The following is a 16,297-nucleotide window of genomic DNA, read 5'->3' on the forward strand; positions in this document are numbered from 1 at the left end:
GAGCCAATATGGGCATCCAGGTCCCGCTATTGGTTATTGACCAGAGACGTGTCTCGGTCATGTCTACATTGTTCTCGAACCCGTAGGGTCCGCACGCTTAAGGTTACGATGACAGTTATACTATGAGTTTATGCATTTTGATGTACCAAAGGTTGTTCGGAGTCCCGGATGTGATCACGGACATGACGAGGAGTCTCGAAATGGTCGAGACATAAAGATTGATATATTGGAAGCCTATGTTTGGATATCGGAAGTGTTCCGGGTAAAATCTGGGATTTTACCGGAGTTCCGGGAGGTTACCGGAACCCCCCGGGAGCCATATGGGCCTTATGGGCCTTAGTGGAAAAGAGAAGGGGCAGCCCAAGATGGGCCGCGCGCCTCCCCCCTCCCCTAGTCCTATTAGGACAAGGAGAGGTGGCCGGCCCCCCTCTCTCTTTTCCCCCTCCGTGAATCATATTCCAACTAGGATTGGGGGGGAATCCTACTCCCAGAGGGAGTAGGACTCTCCTGGCACGCCCTCCTTGGCCGGCCAGCCTCCCCCCTTTGGTCCTTTATATACAGAGGCAGGGACACCCCAAAGACACACAAGTTGATCCACGTGATCTATTCCTTAGCCGTGTGCAGCCCCCAGCCACCATAGTCCTCGATAATACTGTAGCGGAGTTTAGGCGAAGCCCTGCTGCTGTAGTGCATCAAGATCGTCACCATGCCGTCATGCTGACGGAACTCTTCCCCGACACTTTGCTGGATCGGAGTCCGGGGATCGTCATCGAGCTGAACGTGTGCTCGAACTCAGAGGTGCCGTAGTTTCGGTGCTTGATCGGTCGGATCGTGAAGACGTACGACTACATCAACCAAACGCAAGTGAGTTGTGGGCGATACAAGTCATACTGCTACCAGCATGTCATACTTTGGTTCGGCGGTATTGTTGGACGAGACGACCCGGACCAACATTACGCGTACGCTTACGCGAGACCGGTTCTCCCGACGTGCTTTGAACATAGGTGGCTTGCGGGCGACTGTCTCTCCAACTTTAGTTGAACCAAGTGTGGCTACGCCCGGTCCTTGCGAAGGTTAAAACGGAGTCAAATTGACAAACTATCATTGTGGTTTTAATGCGTAGGTAAGATTAGTTCTTGCTTAAGCTCGTAGCAGCCACGTAAAACATGCAACAACAAAGTAGAGGACGTCTAACTTGTTTTTGCAGGGCATGTTGTGATGTGATATGGTCAAGACATGATGCTGTTTTTATTGTATGAGATGATCATGTTTTGTAACCGAGTTATCGGCAACTGGCAGGAGCCTTATGGTTGTCGTTTTATTGTATGCGATGCAATCGCGATGTAATGCTTTACTTTATCACTAAGCGGTAGCGATAGTCGTAGAAGCACAAGCTTGGCGAGACGACAACGATGCTACGATGGAGATCAAGGTGTCACGCCGGTGACGATGGTGATCACGACGGTGCTTCGGATATGGAGATCACAAGCACAAGATGATGATGGCCATATCATATCACTTATATTGATTGCATGTGATGTTTATCCTTTTATGCATCTTATCTTGCTTTGATTGACGGTAGCATTATAAGATGATCTCTCACTAAATTATCAAGAAGTGTTCTCCCTGAGTATGCACCGTTGCGAAAGTTCTTCGTGCTGAGACACCACGTGATGATCGGGTGTGATAGGTTCTACGTTCAAATACAACGGGTGCAAAACAGTTGCACACGCGTAATACTCAGGTTATACTTGACGAGCCAAGCATATACAGATATGGCCTCGGAACACGGAGACCGAAAGGTCGAGCGTGAATCATATAGTAGATATGATCAACATAACGATGTTCACCATTGAAAACTACTTCATCTCACATGATGATCAGTTTTGGTTTAGTTGATTTGGATCACGTGATCACTTAGAGGATTAGAGGGATGTCTATCTAAGTGGGAGTTCTTTAATTAATTTGACTAATTGAACTTAAATTTATCATGAACTTAGTACCTGATAGTATCTTGCTTATGTATGTTTGATTGTAGATAGATGGCTCGTGTTGTTGTTCCGTTGAATTTTAATGCGTTCCTTGAGAAAGCAAAGTTGAAAGATGATGGTAGCAATTACACGGACTAGGTCCGTAACTTGAGGATTATCCTCATTGCTGCACAGAAGAATTATGTCCTGGAAGCACCGCTGGGTGCCAGGCCTGCTGCAGGAGCAACGCCGGATGTTATGAACGTCTAGCAGAGCAAAGCTGATGACTACTCGATAGTTCAGTGTGCCATGCTTTACGGATTAGAATCGGAACTTCAACGACGTTTTGAACGTCATGGAGCATATGAGATGTTCCAGGAGTTGAAGTTAATATTTCAAGCAAATGCCCGGATTGAGAGATATGAAGTCTCCAATAAGTTCTATAGCTGCAAGATGGAGGAGAACAGTTCTGTCAGTGAGCATATACTCAAAATGTCTGGGTATAATAATCACTTGATTCAATTGGGAGTTAATCTTCCAGATGATTGTGTCATTGACAGAATTCTCCAATCACTGCCACCAAGCTACAAGAGCTTCGTGATGAACTATAATATGCAAGGGATGAACAAGACTATTCCCGAGCTCTTCGCGATGCTAAAAGCTGCGGAGGTAGAAATCAAGAAGGAGCATCAAGTGTTGATGGTCAACAAGACCACTAGTTTCAAGAAAAAGGGCAAAGGGAAGAAGAAGGGGAACTTCAAAAAGAACGGCAAGCAAGTTGCTACTCAAGAGAAGAAAGCCAAACCTGGACCTAAGCCTGAAACTGAGTGCTTCTATTGCAAGTAGACTGGTCACTGGAAGCGGAACTGCCCCAAGTATTTGGCGGATAAGAAGGATGGCAAGGTGAACAAAGGTATATGTGATATACATGTTATTGATGTGTACCTTACTAATGCTCTCAGTAGCACCTGGGTATTTGATACTAGTTCTGTTGCCAATATTTGCAACTCGAAACAGGGACTACGGATCAAGCGAAGATTGGTTAAGGACGAGGTGACGATGCGCGTGGGAAACGGTTCCAAAGTTGATGTGATCGCAGTCGGCACGCTACCTCTACATCTGCCTTCGGGATTAGTATTAGACCTAAATAATTGTTATTTGGTGCCAGCGTTAAGCATGAACATTATATCTGGATCTTGTTTGATGCGAGACGGTTATTCATTTAAATCAGAGAATAATGGTTGTTCTATTTATATGAGTAATATCTTTTATGGTCATGCACCCTTGAAGAGTGGTCTATTCTTGTTGAATCTCGATAGTAGTAACACACATATTCATAATGTTGAAGCCAAAAGATGCAGAGTTGATAATGAGAGTGCAACTTATTTGTGGCACTGCCGTTTAGGTCATATCGGTGTAAAGCGCATGAAGAAACTCCATACTGATGGACTTTTGGAACCACTTGATTATGAATCACTTGGTACTTGCGAACCGTGCCTCATGGGCAAGATGACCAAAACACCGTTCTCCGGTACTATGGAGAGAGCAACAGATTTGTTGGAAATCATACATACAGATGTATGTGGTCCGATGAATATTGAGGCTCGTGGCGGATATCGTTATTTTCTCACCTTCACAGATGATTTGAGCAGATATGGGTATATCTACTTAATGAAACATAAGTCTGAAACATTTGAAAAGTTCAAAGAATTTCAGAGTGAAGTTGAAAATCATCGTAACAAGAAAATAAAGTTTCTACGATCTGATCGAGGAGGAGAATATTTGAGTTCGAGTTTGGTGTACATTTGAACAATTGTGGAATAGTTTCGCAACTCACGCCACCCGGAACACCACAGCGTAATGGTGTGTCCGAACGTCGTAATCATACTTTACTAGATATGGTGCGATCTATGATGTCTCTTACTGATTTACCGCTATCGTTTTGGGGGTAGCTCTAGAGACAGCCGCATTCACGTTAAATAGGGCACCATCAAAATCCGTTGAGACGACGCCTTATGAACTGTGGTTTGGCAAGAAACCAAAGTTGTCATTTCTGAAAGTTTGGGGCTGCGATGCTTATGTGAAAAAGCTTCAACCTGATAAGCTCGAACCCAAATCAGAAAAATGTGTCTTCATAGGATATCCAAAGGAAACTATTGGATACACCTTCTATCACAGATCCGAAGGCAAGACTTTTGTTGCTAAGTTCGGAAACTTTCTGGAGAAGGAGTTTCTCTCAAAAGAAGTGAGTGGGAAGAAAGTAGAACTTGACGAGGTAACTGTACCTGCTCCCTTATTGGAAAGTACTGCATCACAGAAAACTGTTTCTGTGACACCTACACCAGTTAGTGAGGAAGCTAATGATGATGATCATGAAACTTCAGAACAAGATACTACTGAACCTCGTGGATCAACCAGAGTAAGATCCGCACCAGAGTGGTACGGTAATCCCGTTCTGGAAGTCATGCTACTAGATCATGATGAACCTACGAACTATGAAGAAGCGATGGTGCGCCCAGATTCCGCAAAGTGGCTTGAAGCCATGAAATCTGAGATGGGATCCATGTATGAGAACAAAGTATGGACTTTGGTTGACTTGCCCGATGATCGGCAAGCAATTGAGAATAAATGGATCTTCAAGAAGAAGACTGACGCTGACGGTAATATTACTGCCTATAAAGCTCGACTTGTCGCAAAAGGTTTCCGGCAAGTTCAAGGGATTGACTACGATGAGACCTTCTCACCCGTAGCGATGCTTAAGTCTGTCCGAATCATGTTAGCAATTGCCGCATTTTATGATTATGAAATTTGGCAGATGGATGTCAAAACTGCATTCCTGAATGGATTTCTGGAAGAAGAGTTGTATATGATGCAACCAGAAGGTTTTGTCAATCCAAAGGGAGCTAACGAAGTGTGCAAGCTCCAGCGATCCATTTATGGACTAGTGCAAGCCTCTCGGAGTTGGAATAAACGCTTTGATAGTGTGATCAAAGCATTTGGTTTTATACAGACTTTTGGAGAAGCCTGTATTTACAAGAAAGTGAGTGGGAGCTCTGTAGCATTTCTGATATTATATGTAGATGACATATTATTAATTGGAAATGATATAGAATTTCTAGATAGCATAAAGGGATACTTGAATAAGAGTTTTTCAATGAAAGACCTCAGTGAAGCTGCTTACATATTAGGCATTAAGATCTATAGAGATAGATCAAAACGCTTAATTGGACTTTCACAAACAACATACCTTGACAAAGTTTTGAAGAAGTTCAAAATGGATCAAGCAAAGAAAGGATTCTTGCCTGTGTTACAAGGTGTGAAATTGAGTAAGACTCAATGCCCGACCACTGCAGAAGATAGAGAGAATATGAAAGATGTTCCCTATGCATCAGCGATAGGATCTATCATGTATGCAATGCTGTGTACCAGACCTGATGTGTGCCTTGCTATAAGTCTAGCAGGGAGGTACCAAATTAATCCAGGAGTGGATCACTGGACAGCGGTCAAGAACATCCTGAAATACCTGAAAAGGACTAAGGATATGCTTCTCGTATATGGAGGTGACAAAGAGCTCATCGTAAAAGGTTACGTTGATGCAAGCTTTGACACTGATCCGGATGATTCTAAATCGCAAACCGGATACGTGTTTACATTAAACGGTGGGGCTGTAAGTTGGTGCAGTTCTAAACAAAGTGATGTAGCGGGATCTACATGTGAAGCGGAGTACATAGCTGCTTCGGAAGCAGCAAATGAAGGAGTCTGGATGAAGGAGTTCATATCCGATCTAGGTGTCATACCTAGTGCATCGGGTCCAATGAAAATCTTCTGTGACAATACTGGTGCAATTGCCTTGGCAAAGGAATCCAGATTTCACAAGAGAACCAAGCACATCAAGAGACGCTTCAATTCCATCCGGGATCTAGTCCAGGTGGGAGACATAGAGATTTGCAAGATACATATGGATCTGAATGTAGCAGACCTGTTGACTAAGCCTCTTCCACGTGCAAAACATGATCAGCACCAAGGCTCCATGGGTGTTAGAATCATTACTGTGTAATCTAGGTTATTGACTCTAGTGCAAGTGGGAGACTAAAGGAAATATGCCCTAGAGGCAATAATAAAGTTATTATTTATTTCCTTATAATCATGATAAATGTTTATTATTCATGCTAGAATTGTATTAATCGGAAACATAATACATGTGTGAATACATAGACAAACAAAGTGTCACTAGTATGCCTCTACTTGACTAGCTCGTTAATCAAAGATGGTTATGTTTCCTAACCATGAACAATGAGTTGTTATTTGATTAACGGGATCACATCATTAAGTGAATGATCTGATTGACATGACCCATTCCATTAGCTTAGCACCCGATCGTTTAGTATGTTGCTATTGCTTTCTTCATGACTTATACATGTTCCTATAACTATGAGATTATGCAACTCCCGTTTACCGGAGGAACACTTTGGGTACTACCAAATGTCACAACGTAACTGGGTGATTATAAAGGAGTACTACAGGTGTCTCCAAAGGTACATGTTGGATTGGCGTATTTCGAGATTAGGTTTTGTCACTCCGATTATCGGAGAGGTATCTCTGGGCCCTCTCGGTAATGCACATCACTTAAGCCTTGCAAGCATTGCAACTAAATGAGTTAGTTGCGGATGATGTATTACAGAACGAGTAAAGAGACTTTCCGGCAACGAGATTGAACTAGGTATGGGATACCGACGATCGAATCTCGGGCAAGTAACATACCGATGACAAAGGGAACGACGTATGTTGTTATGCGGTCTGACCGATAAAGATCTTCGTAGAATATGTAGGAGCCAATATGGGCATCTAGGTCCCGCTATTGGTTATTGACCAGAGACGTGTCTCGGTCATGTCTACATTGTTCTCGAACCCGTAGGGTCCGCACGCTTAAGGTTACGATGACAGTTATACTATGAGTTTATGCATTTTGATGTACCGAAGGTTGTTCGGAGTCCCGGATGTGATCACGGACATGAAGAGGAGTCTCGAAATGGTCGAGACATAAAGATTGATATATTGGAAGCCTATGTTTGGATATCGGAAGTGTTCCGGGTAAAATCGGGATTTTACCGGAGTACCGGGAGGTTACCGGAACCCCCCGGGAGCCATATGGGCTTATGGGCCTTAGTGGAAAAGAGAAGGGGCAGCCCAAGATGGGCCGCGCGCCTCGCCCCCTCCCCTAGTCCTATTAGGACAAGGAGAGGTGGCCGGCCCCCCTCTCTCTTTTCCCCCTCCGCGAATCATATTCCAACTAGGATTGGGGGGGGATCCTACTCCCAGAGGGAGTAGGACTCTCCTGGCGCGCCCTCCTTGGCCGGCCAGCCTCCCCCCTTTGGTCCTTTATATACAGAGGCAGGGACACCCCAAAGACACACAAGTTGATCCACGTGATCTATTCCTTAGCCGTGTGCGGCGCCCCCAGCCACCATAGTCCTCGATAATACTGTAGCGGAGTTTAGGCGAAGCCCTGCTGCTGTAGTGCATCAAGATCGTCACCACGCCGTCGTGCTGACGGAACTCTTTGCCGACACTTTGCTGGATCGGAGTGCAGGGATCGTCATCGAGCTGAACGTGTGCTCGAACTCGGAGGTGCCGTAGTTTCGGTGCTTGATCGGTCGGATCGTGAAGACATACGACTACATCAACCAAACGCTTCCATTGTCGATCTACTAGGTATGTAGATCACACTCCCCCCCTCGTTGCTATACATCACCATGATCTTGCGTGTGCGTAGGAAATTTTTTGAAATTACTACGAAACCCAACAGCGGATATCCTCGCCCGCATCAGCGCAAAACGCGATGCGGTTCCCCCAACATCTTTCTGGAAAGGTTGTTCAAGCCATCCGTAGTATGGGAAGGGGACACCGGTAACAATAGTCCGGACCCGGCCAAAATGCCCGATACCGAACACACTGACACAATCGGAGGCTCCGCCACCAAAATAACACCTTCAGCCCACGTAATAATGGCCATCATAGCCCCGTGGACAGAATCATTTCTGGCCTACCTAACTAGGCAGGAACTTCCGGAGGACCAAAATGAGGCACGCTGCATAGTGCGGCGATCTAAGGCCTACAGGGTCCACGAGGGAGAATTGTATAAAAAAGCACTACCGGAGTCCTTCAAAGGTGCATCTCCGAAGAGGAGGGGCGGAACCTTTTGGCAGAAATCCACGCCGGACTCGGCGGTCACCACGCCGCAGCCCGGGCTCTTGTAAGCAAGGCCTTCCGTACAGGATTCTATTGGCCAACGGCCCGGGCAGATGCACAGGACTTGGTCCAACGTTGCGCCGGTTGCCAGCTCTTTGCAAATCAAAGACACATGCCACCTACCGCCCTCCAAACAATCCCCATTACGTGGACCTTCACGGTCTGGGGGCTTGACATGGTTGGACCCCTTAAAGCGGGAACCCACAAGAAAAAATACTTACTGGTCATGGCGGATAAATTCACCAAATGGATAGAGGCCAAACCTGTTAAAACAACCGAATCCGGACCAGTGATAGACTTCATATCTGGGGTCATACACCGTTATGGCGTCCCACATAGCATCATCACTGACAACGGCACAAACTTCACAGCCGATGAGGTCAAACTCTGGTGCAGCAAAATGGGCATCAAGCTCGATTATGCTTCAGTCTATCACCCACAAACCAACGGCCAAGTCGAGCGAGCAAACGGTCTTATAATGAGCGGCATTAAACCCAGATTAGTGTGTTCCTTAACGGAGTCTAACACGCACTGGGTAGAGGAGCTCGACTCCGTACTCTGGGGCAGTGGACCACGCCGAATCGTAGTACCGGATACACACCGTTCTTTATGGTATACGGCGCAGAGGTGGTCTTGCCCTGTGACATAATTCATGACTCACCTCGAGTGCGCATGTACGAAAAAAGAGAAGCCGAGCTCGATCGGCAGGACAGTCTGGACACCCTGGAGGAGGAGCACGACGTAGCCAAAGCCCGTTCCGCATTTTATTAGCAACAGGCTCGCAGATACCAAAGCAGAGAAGTACGGGCCAAAACTTATAACGTTGGCGAACTAGTTCTATGCCTACCGGATAATAAAACGAACAAGCTCGAGCCCAAATGGGAAGTTCCCTTCATTATTGACCAAGTTCTGACCGGTGGAGCATACCGACTGCGGGATGCATCGACTAGTCGACTCGAGCCGAACCCATGGAACGCGGCCAGGCTCCGAAGATTCTACGCCTAGCGCCGGACTCTATGTTCGTCCTCTCCCTTTGTCCATTTTTTACATATACATTATCTGTCTTATTTTTCTTTCTTCCTTTCTTTTATTCTTTCTCTAGGCCTTCAAGGGCCAACTTGTGCCTCGCTTGCACATTATAGATGCGCTAGCCGCGCTCATCATACCTGGGGGCTTCTTTCATAGAAGCTTAATTATTTATCTGGTCCTCAGGCCCCGCACATGTGTCATGCTTCCGCATGTACCTTTTTTCGCCATTATATGCATCGATATGACTTAAGTTTTGGCCAAGCTGGGTTGCCTGCCTCTTGTATTTATGCCCTACGTTCCCGTTAATTCGGCTAGGGCATAAGGGGAGTACCTCTGCGATTGTTATTGCCGGGTCAGCCGGATGTGTACCTCAGACTGGGTGAAGCCGAAAGCTAGCGTTCTTAAGGGAATATTCGGTCGGTGAACAAAAGATGATTTTTATTTATTGTCCATATCTGCCCCCAGATGTTTTTCCTGTGTTTCATATTGCAGTTTAGACATGCACTTTAGGGCATGCTTACCCAGGGAAAGGAACCCCTAACGGAACTATTCTCCCTGGAAGATGTTTCTTACTACCCATGTAATATAACATAACTAGTTGGGCACTTGTCTGTTCAAGCACTAATGACCCCTACGCCTGGTCTCCACGCATTCCCCGGTTCTTATATAACTGAGCGGGTATTTGGATACACTCCGGACTATCGGGTCCCGAGGTTGAAGCGAAAAGGTCTGCCAAGACAAATGATATACAATCCGGTTAGAAGGCATTATACATGTCACTTTCATTACATAGTCATGCAGACTGACTAAATTCCTCTTCTATACCATCCAATAGGCGGTCTAGCTTACAATCCTATTGAGAATACTTTGTGGCTAATTCTACTTGCCCATAAACTAAGCTAATGGGGATCTCTTTTCCTTCGGGCCCCACAGGTCCGACCTCGGCCATGTGATTTGGGTCTGCCTTAGTGTACCGCGTCTTCACCATGGCCCAGGCTTCTTTGGCACCCTGTCGACAGGCCGATATCTTCCATAATCGGAAGCGCCGCCGTGCTCCCTTGAGTTTCTCCGCAAACTCTGCAACGCCCTCTGGCAGGGAGACGGACGGCCACAAGGCCTGGGCAACACCTTGCATCACCTGCCGAACTTCTTCGTGCAAATGTGAGAGCTCGGATAGAAGATCACCCGCAGACCCGGGCATTTCCTCCGCAAGACGACCCGTCAGCATACCTACAGACATAACGCTATTAGTCGGCTTCTTCGCCGAACTCCTTTAAAAGGATTCGTTCAAGCACTTACTGAAAATGCCGCGCCGAAGCCGCTTATTCTCCTTCTCGAAGTCTGCAAGCTGGGCTCGGACGTCTTTTAGTTCCACGCTCAGCTTGATATTGGCGTCTTGGAGATTGTTTTTCTCCCGCCTAACCTCAGTCAGCACGCGTTTGCCAGCCTCTAGCTGTCGCATAACATGCTGGTCCTCCGGATTTTCTCCGGATTCATCTGCAACATATATTGTTAGATCTGCAGCCACGCCGCACACTATATGGTAACCATCATTCTTTAAAGTAAATGTTACCAGCGGGTGACTTTTTCGGTTCCTGCAATGCGGCAACAGCGGCCCGCAGTTGGGTCTTGCATTCCTCTAGCTCCTGTGACAGCCTAGTATTCTTCTCTGTAAGAACCTGCACAATAAAGATGATCCTTAAATCAGTTCTGCTAACTATTTCAAGTCTCAGGGGCTACTGATACATATAAATCGTCAGATTTACTTACCCGTACATCCTTTACATACTGATTCGTGGCTCTGGCTAGACCATCTTGAGCAGCTCGGAGATACGCCTCTCCAGAATTGAAGGCATCAAATGCCTCTGGTGAGAAACAAGCGTCACGGAGTACGGCCCGGCGATGCCTATGATTCATGGCGCTTTCCACTTATGAGTTTGTAGCGGATAATCTATCTGCATCCTCTGTAGGGGGATTATCCGGCGCCCTCCCCATATCGGCTTCCGCCTCTATGTCCGGTCCTGGCGCCCGACTGGTGGAAGCGTGATTAGTAACATCGTCGGACATATTCCGGCGAGCGTTTTTCTGTTAAAGAAACACGGGCGTCATTGTATTTTGAGAAAGACGACAACCACGGAGCGGGGTTTTTGTCATACCTTTGCGCCGGCGTCTCTGTCCTGACCGCCTTCCTTTTTGGCCTACCTGGCCTCGGTGCCTCTTGTTGGCGTGTTGCTGCGGGTTCGGCAGGGCGTCCCGAATGCCTTCCCTATAAAAATGCCATGTGTATATGGTGGGTGAAGTGTCTAAAAAGGGATCCTAGTTTTTGGAGTAGGGATTTTTGGCTTTTCTTACGTGCGATGCAGGGAGCAGTCCGGGATAGTCGGCCGTAATGGCCACCATGGCATCATCGCAGCTTAACTGATAGAACTGCCGGTCTATCAGCTCCACGAATATAACTGAATCTTCTTCAAGTCCGGAGTTGAGGGCCCAATCAGGGTCCTCTGATTGTGGAGAAGGGCTGTTGACCTCCTTTATGGCTTTTCGCAGTTCCTGCTGCAAAGTCGCAAGGTGAATACTTACGACAAAGAATGAGGGAAAAATGGGAGTAGGAAGATATAGCTTACCCAGCTTGGAGGATTGTACATGGAGAATCCATCCCGTGGCTTGATGTGGGTGAACTCCTCTTCCTCACCCTTGAACAATTCGGACAGAATTTTCGCTAAAGCGGCAGCATTGTCCGGACCCTTACGCCCGCAGCGGGTGGCGTCATCCGCCCCGTTAAAACACCACAAGGGGTGCCCACGATATTGAAGTGGTTGCACTCCCCGCATTATGCAAATCGACATAACTTGGATTACTGTCAATCCTGATCGAGCCAGTGCTTTAATCCGGTTCATCAGATAGAGTACTTCTCCATTGTCTTCAGCCTAGGGGCTCCGTGGGCGCCAACTTCAGCGTTTCTTCAGAGGAGCATTGTTGAACTCAGGAAGACCCCGCCAAATAGGGTCCGGAAGGGGAACGTCCTCCATATAAAACCATTCTGAAGGCCAATCTTCAGACGACTTCTTTGGGGTACCGGACAGGTATCGGTATCGGCGATGCGCCATATTTCGGCTCCGCCCACTTGATAAAGTGACCCCCTCGGTGTGTGAGGGACGAGGCAAAATAGTCTTTTCCACAGCTCGAAGTGAGCCTCGCAGCCCAGGAACAACTCGTAGAGAGCAACATAGCCAGCGATATGTAGGATGGAGGAAGGGGTGAAATTGTGTAATTGGAGGCCGTAGAACTCCAGGAGCCTGCGGAGGAATGGATGAATTGGAAATCCGAGTCCCCTTAATAAATAGGGAACAAGGCAGACCCGTTCCCTCATAGAGGGACAGGGAAAGCTCTCCGCTTGCTCCCCGCCATTGTAGGTGGCAAGACCGGCTCGAACGGGCACCATATACGCCGGAGGGAGAAATCCCTTAGTCTGCAGTTCGACTAATCGACTGTGAGGGACTGAACACCTCTCCCCATCGCCGGGCTTAGGGCTACGGGGGCAGGAGGAGGAGCTACGGAGGTCGGCCATGCTGTAATGGATCTTTCCAAACGCACTCTGATGGATTCTCGCTGGGGGAGGATGGTATGGATTGGATCTAAGGATCCCCATCCCTTTAATAGACAATTTATTTATCTGGCTGGGGGGTGAATGTAAAAATGCCCTGGCGCCTCGTATTCATTCGACGCATGGGAGATATCCCTTATTGGGCACAGAAGCCAAGAGGTCCAAATATTTATGGGACCAGACACTGCTTTACAAACGTTCGGAAGATGGAGAAGAACCCGCCTTGCAATGCCGAAGACAACACTGCGTGTCGGATTCATCGTCATTGAAGCCTGGTTCAGGGGCTACTGAGGGAGTCCTGGATTAGGGGGTATCCGGACAGCCGGATTATATCCTTTGGCCGGACTATTGGACTATGAAGATACAGGATTGAAGACTTCATCTCGTGTCCGGATGGGACTCTACTTGGCATGGAAGGCAAGCTAGGCAATACGGATATGTATATCTCCTCCTCTATAACCGACCTTGTGTAACCCTAGCCCCCTCCGGTGTCTATATAAACCGGAGGGTTTTAGTCCGTAGGACAACATACAATCATACCATAGGCTAGCTTCTAGGGTTTAGCCTCTCCGATCTCGTGGTAGATCAACTCTTGTAATACTCATATCATCAAGAATAAATCTAGCAGGACGTAGGGTTTTACCTCCATCAAGAGGGCCCGAACCTGGGTAAAACATCGTGTCCCCTGCTTCCTGTTACCATCCGCCTTAGACGCACAGTTCGGGACCCCTTACCCAAGATCCGCCGGTTTTGACACCGACACCTATCTTGTGGACATGCTTCTCTTCTGCCAGCATGAGAAGGAAGAAACCACTAGAGAGTCCATGGACATTTCTCATGTTATGTGGTCTGAACTTCTGTCTGCCATTTCTAAGCGCAAGTGCCCGATCTATGGTCCTTTCATCATGCTGCTCATCGAGAAGGCCTGGGCACATCATTATCCTAGGGCTGCGGTGGAAACTGGAGAGTTGATTTCTCATGATATCAAGCGTCTGAGGAAGAATGACAACTGGGGCACCCAGGCCCCTCGATCTGATGCTCCACCTTCTGAGGCTGACATGGAGTCCGAGGACGAGGCTGAGGCCGACAAGGGTGAGGACTATGAGCCCTTCGGTGTGGAGCCCTCATGGGCTAAGAGGATTAAAGCGCAAGATGAAGAAACTTTTCTGCATGGAGTCTCTTGGCCAGTACATGTCTCATGTCTCTGAGAAGAAGGCCTGCAGACGTCACAAGGAGCTCATGCGCCAGTTGGGTGCCATTGTTAACAGCGGATCTGAGGAGAGGATCACCGACGAGGAGGAATGGGTTCAGCAGCATTGCCCATGGACCGATTCAGACGCCGAGCAGTTTCCGACCGACGACGGCGGTGCAGACGATCCCGCTGAGATGTGATGTTCGAGATCCTCAGCTTGCTCTCACCTGGAGCCGTAGCAACGCTCTTTGCCCTTTTGGTGTCTCGCTGCCAAAGGGGGAGAGAGTTTAGGGATTTGTGTTGTTGCCGTGTTGCGAGTGTGTCTTTGTGGTTTGTGGTGTCTTGTGTTTTCTCGTCGTTTTGCTTGGTTTGGTTTGGTGCCAGTGAGACCTAAGTTCTAGACATATGGTGTGAAACATATGCTACCTTATCTTTACCTTTATTATCTATGTCTATCTAGCTTTGTGGTATCTTATGAGTTGCATGCTTTTCCTGTTTTATACCCTGCTCTCATGTATCCTATGCTTAGAATTGTTGGACTATAAAATATAGGGGGAGTGTTGATCCTAATGTGTGTGTCTTGCATTCCAAAGGCACTACCAACTAGGTGCACACATTCAGGGGAGCCGGTCTATATTTTGTAGTTCTAAGTATCTCTACTTTCATGTCTTATCCCTATGCAAATCCCTGGTTGTCATCAATCCACCAAAAAGGGGGAGATTGTTAAGGCATATCTCTCTCTATGTAGTTTTGGTGATTGATGACAACATGTTTGCGGACTAACCGTGTGCTTTAAGCTTTTCAGAGATCCATCCTTGGCACGAGATGATTTCTTTCCCCTCAGAGTGTTTTTCAAGACGGTATAGCTCTTTCGTTTCTTGTTTGGTGGACTAGTTTCGTAGGAGTCACCGTACTATCAAGAGGGGGTCCGCTTTGGTATGGCTAGGGTGGAATCATCACGTACACTTCCATTTCACACCCTCTGGGCCTTCCCGCGTCGTTGGAGGTTTGTTTCCCTGCTGGATGGGCAGTCTTTGGCCCCAGCGGTAGTACCGCGGTGCCCAGCGGTAGTACCGCTTGAGGGTCCTCAGCGGCAGTACCGCTGCGGTACCAGGCCACTACCACCTCGACTCGAGGGGGGCACATCTCGTGTCGGGTTGAGCGGCACTTGTAGCGGTAGTAGGTGCGGTAGTACCGCCCTACCACCGCGGCAGTACCGCGCTGGGCACGGTCCCTCCTCTTTCTTCAAGCCCTCCCTGGTTGGGCGGTAGTACCGCAAGGGGGAGCGGTAGTACCGCTGCCCCCTGCGGTAGTACCACCCTCTGCGGGGCTGCTTTGGGGGTAACGGTTGGATGGGGCCCTTTAGTATAAAAGGGGGTCCCCTTCTTCCTCGTTGACTTACCTCTTCCCCCATAAGCTCCATTAATGCTCCAAGCTCCATTTTCGCCCGATCTCTCTCCCTAACCAATCATACTTGTTGATTTGCTTGGGAGTGGTTGAGAAGGCCCCGATCTACACTTCCACCAAGAGAAATTTGATTCCACCACCAATCCCTAGCGGATCTTGTTACTCTTGGGTGTTTGAGCACCCTAAACGGTTGAGGTCACCACGGAGCCATAGTCCATTGTGGTGAAACTTCGTGGTGTTGTTGGGAGCCTCCGATTAAGTTGTGGAGATTGCCCCAAACTTGTTTGTAAAGGTCCGGTCGCCGCCTCCAAGGGCACCAATAGTGGAATCACGGCATCTCGCATTGTGTGAGGGCGTGAGGAAAATACGGTGGCCCTAGTGGCTTCTTGGGGAGCATTGTGCCTCCACACCGCTCTAATGGAGACGTACTTCCCCTCAAAAGGAAGAAACTTCGGTAACACATCCTCGTCTTCACCGGGTCCACTCTTGTTTATCTCCTACCTTTACTTGTGCAAGCTTATTAGTGTTACTTCTCTTGATTGCTTGCATGTTCATTGTTGTTGCATCATATAGGTTTCTCACCTAGTTGCACATCTAGACAACCTACTCTGATGCAAAGTTTAATTTGGTAAAGAAGAGCTAAAAATTATTAGTTGCCTATTCACCCCCCCCCCCCCCCCCGCTCTAGTCAACCCTATCGATCCTTTCACATTGGAGCAAGATCAAGAGTGGAGATAAAGGCGCGCACAACCGAACAAGAAAGGAGTTTTCAGCCCTTTGAAGCCCACATGATGACATACAAGGACATGGACGAAATATACAAGATGCCCCTTTGCAAAATTCGTC

This window comes from Triticum urartu, chromosome 3A, assembly GCF_056163025.1.
Source record: "Triticum urartu cultivar PI428250 chromosome 3A, HENAU_Tu73, whole genome shotgun sequence".
NCBI classification, from domain to species: Eukaryota; Viridiplantae; Streptophyta; class Magnoliopsida; order Poales; family Poaceae; genus Triticum; species Triticum urartu.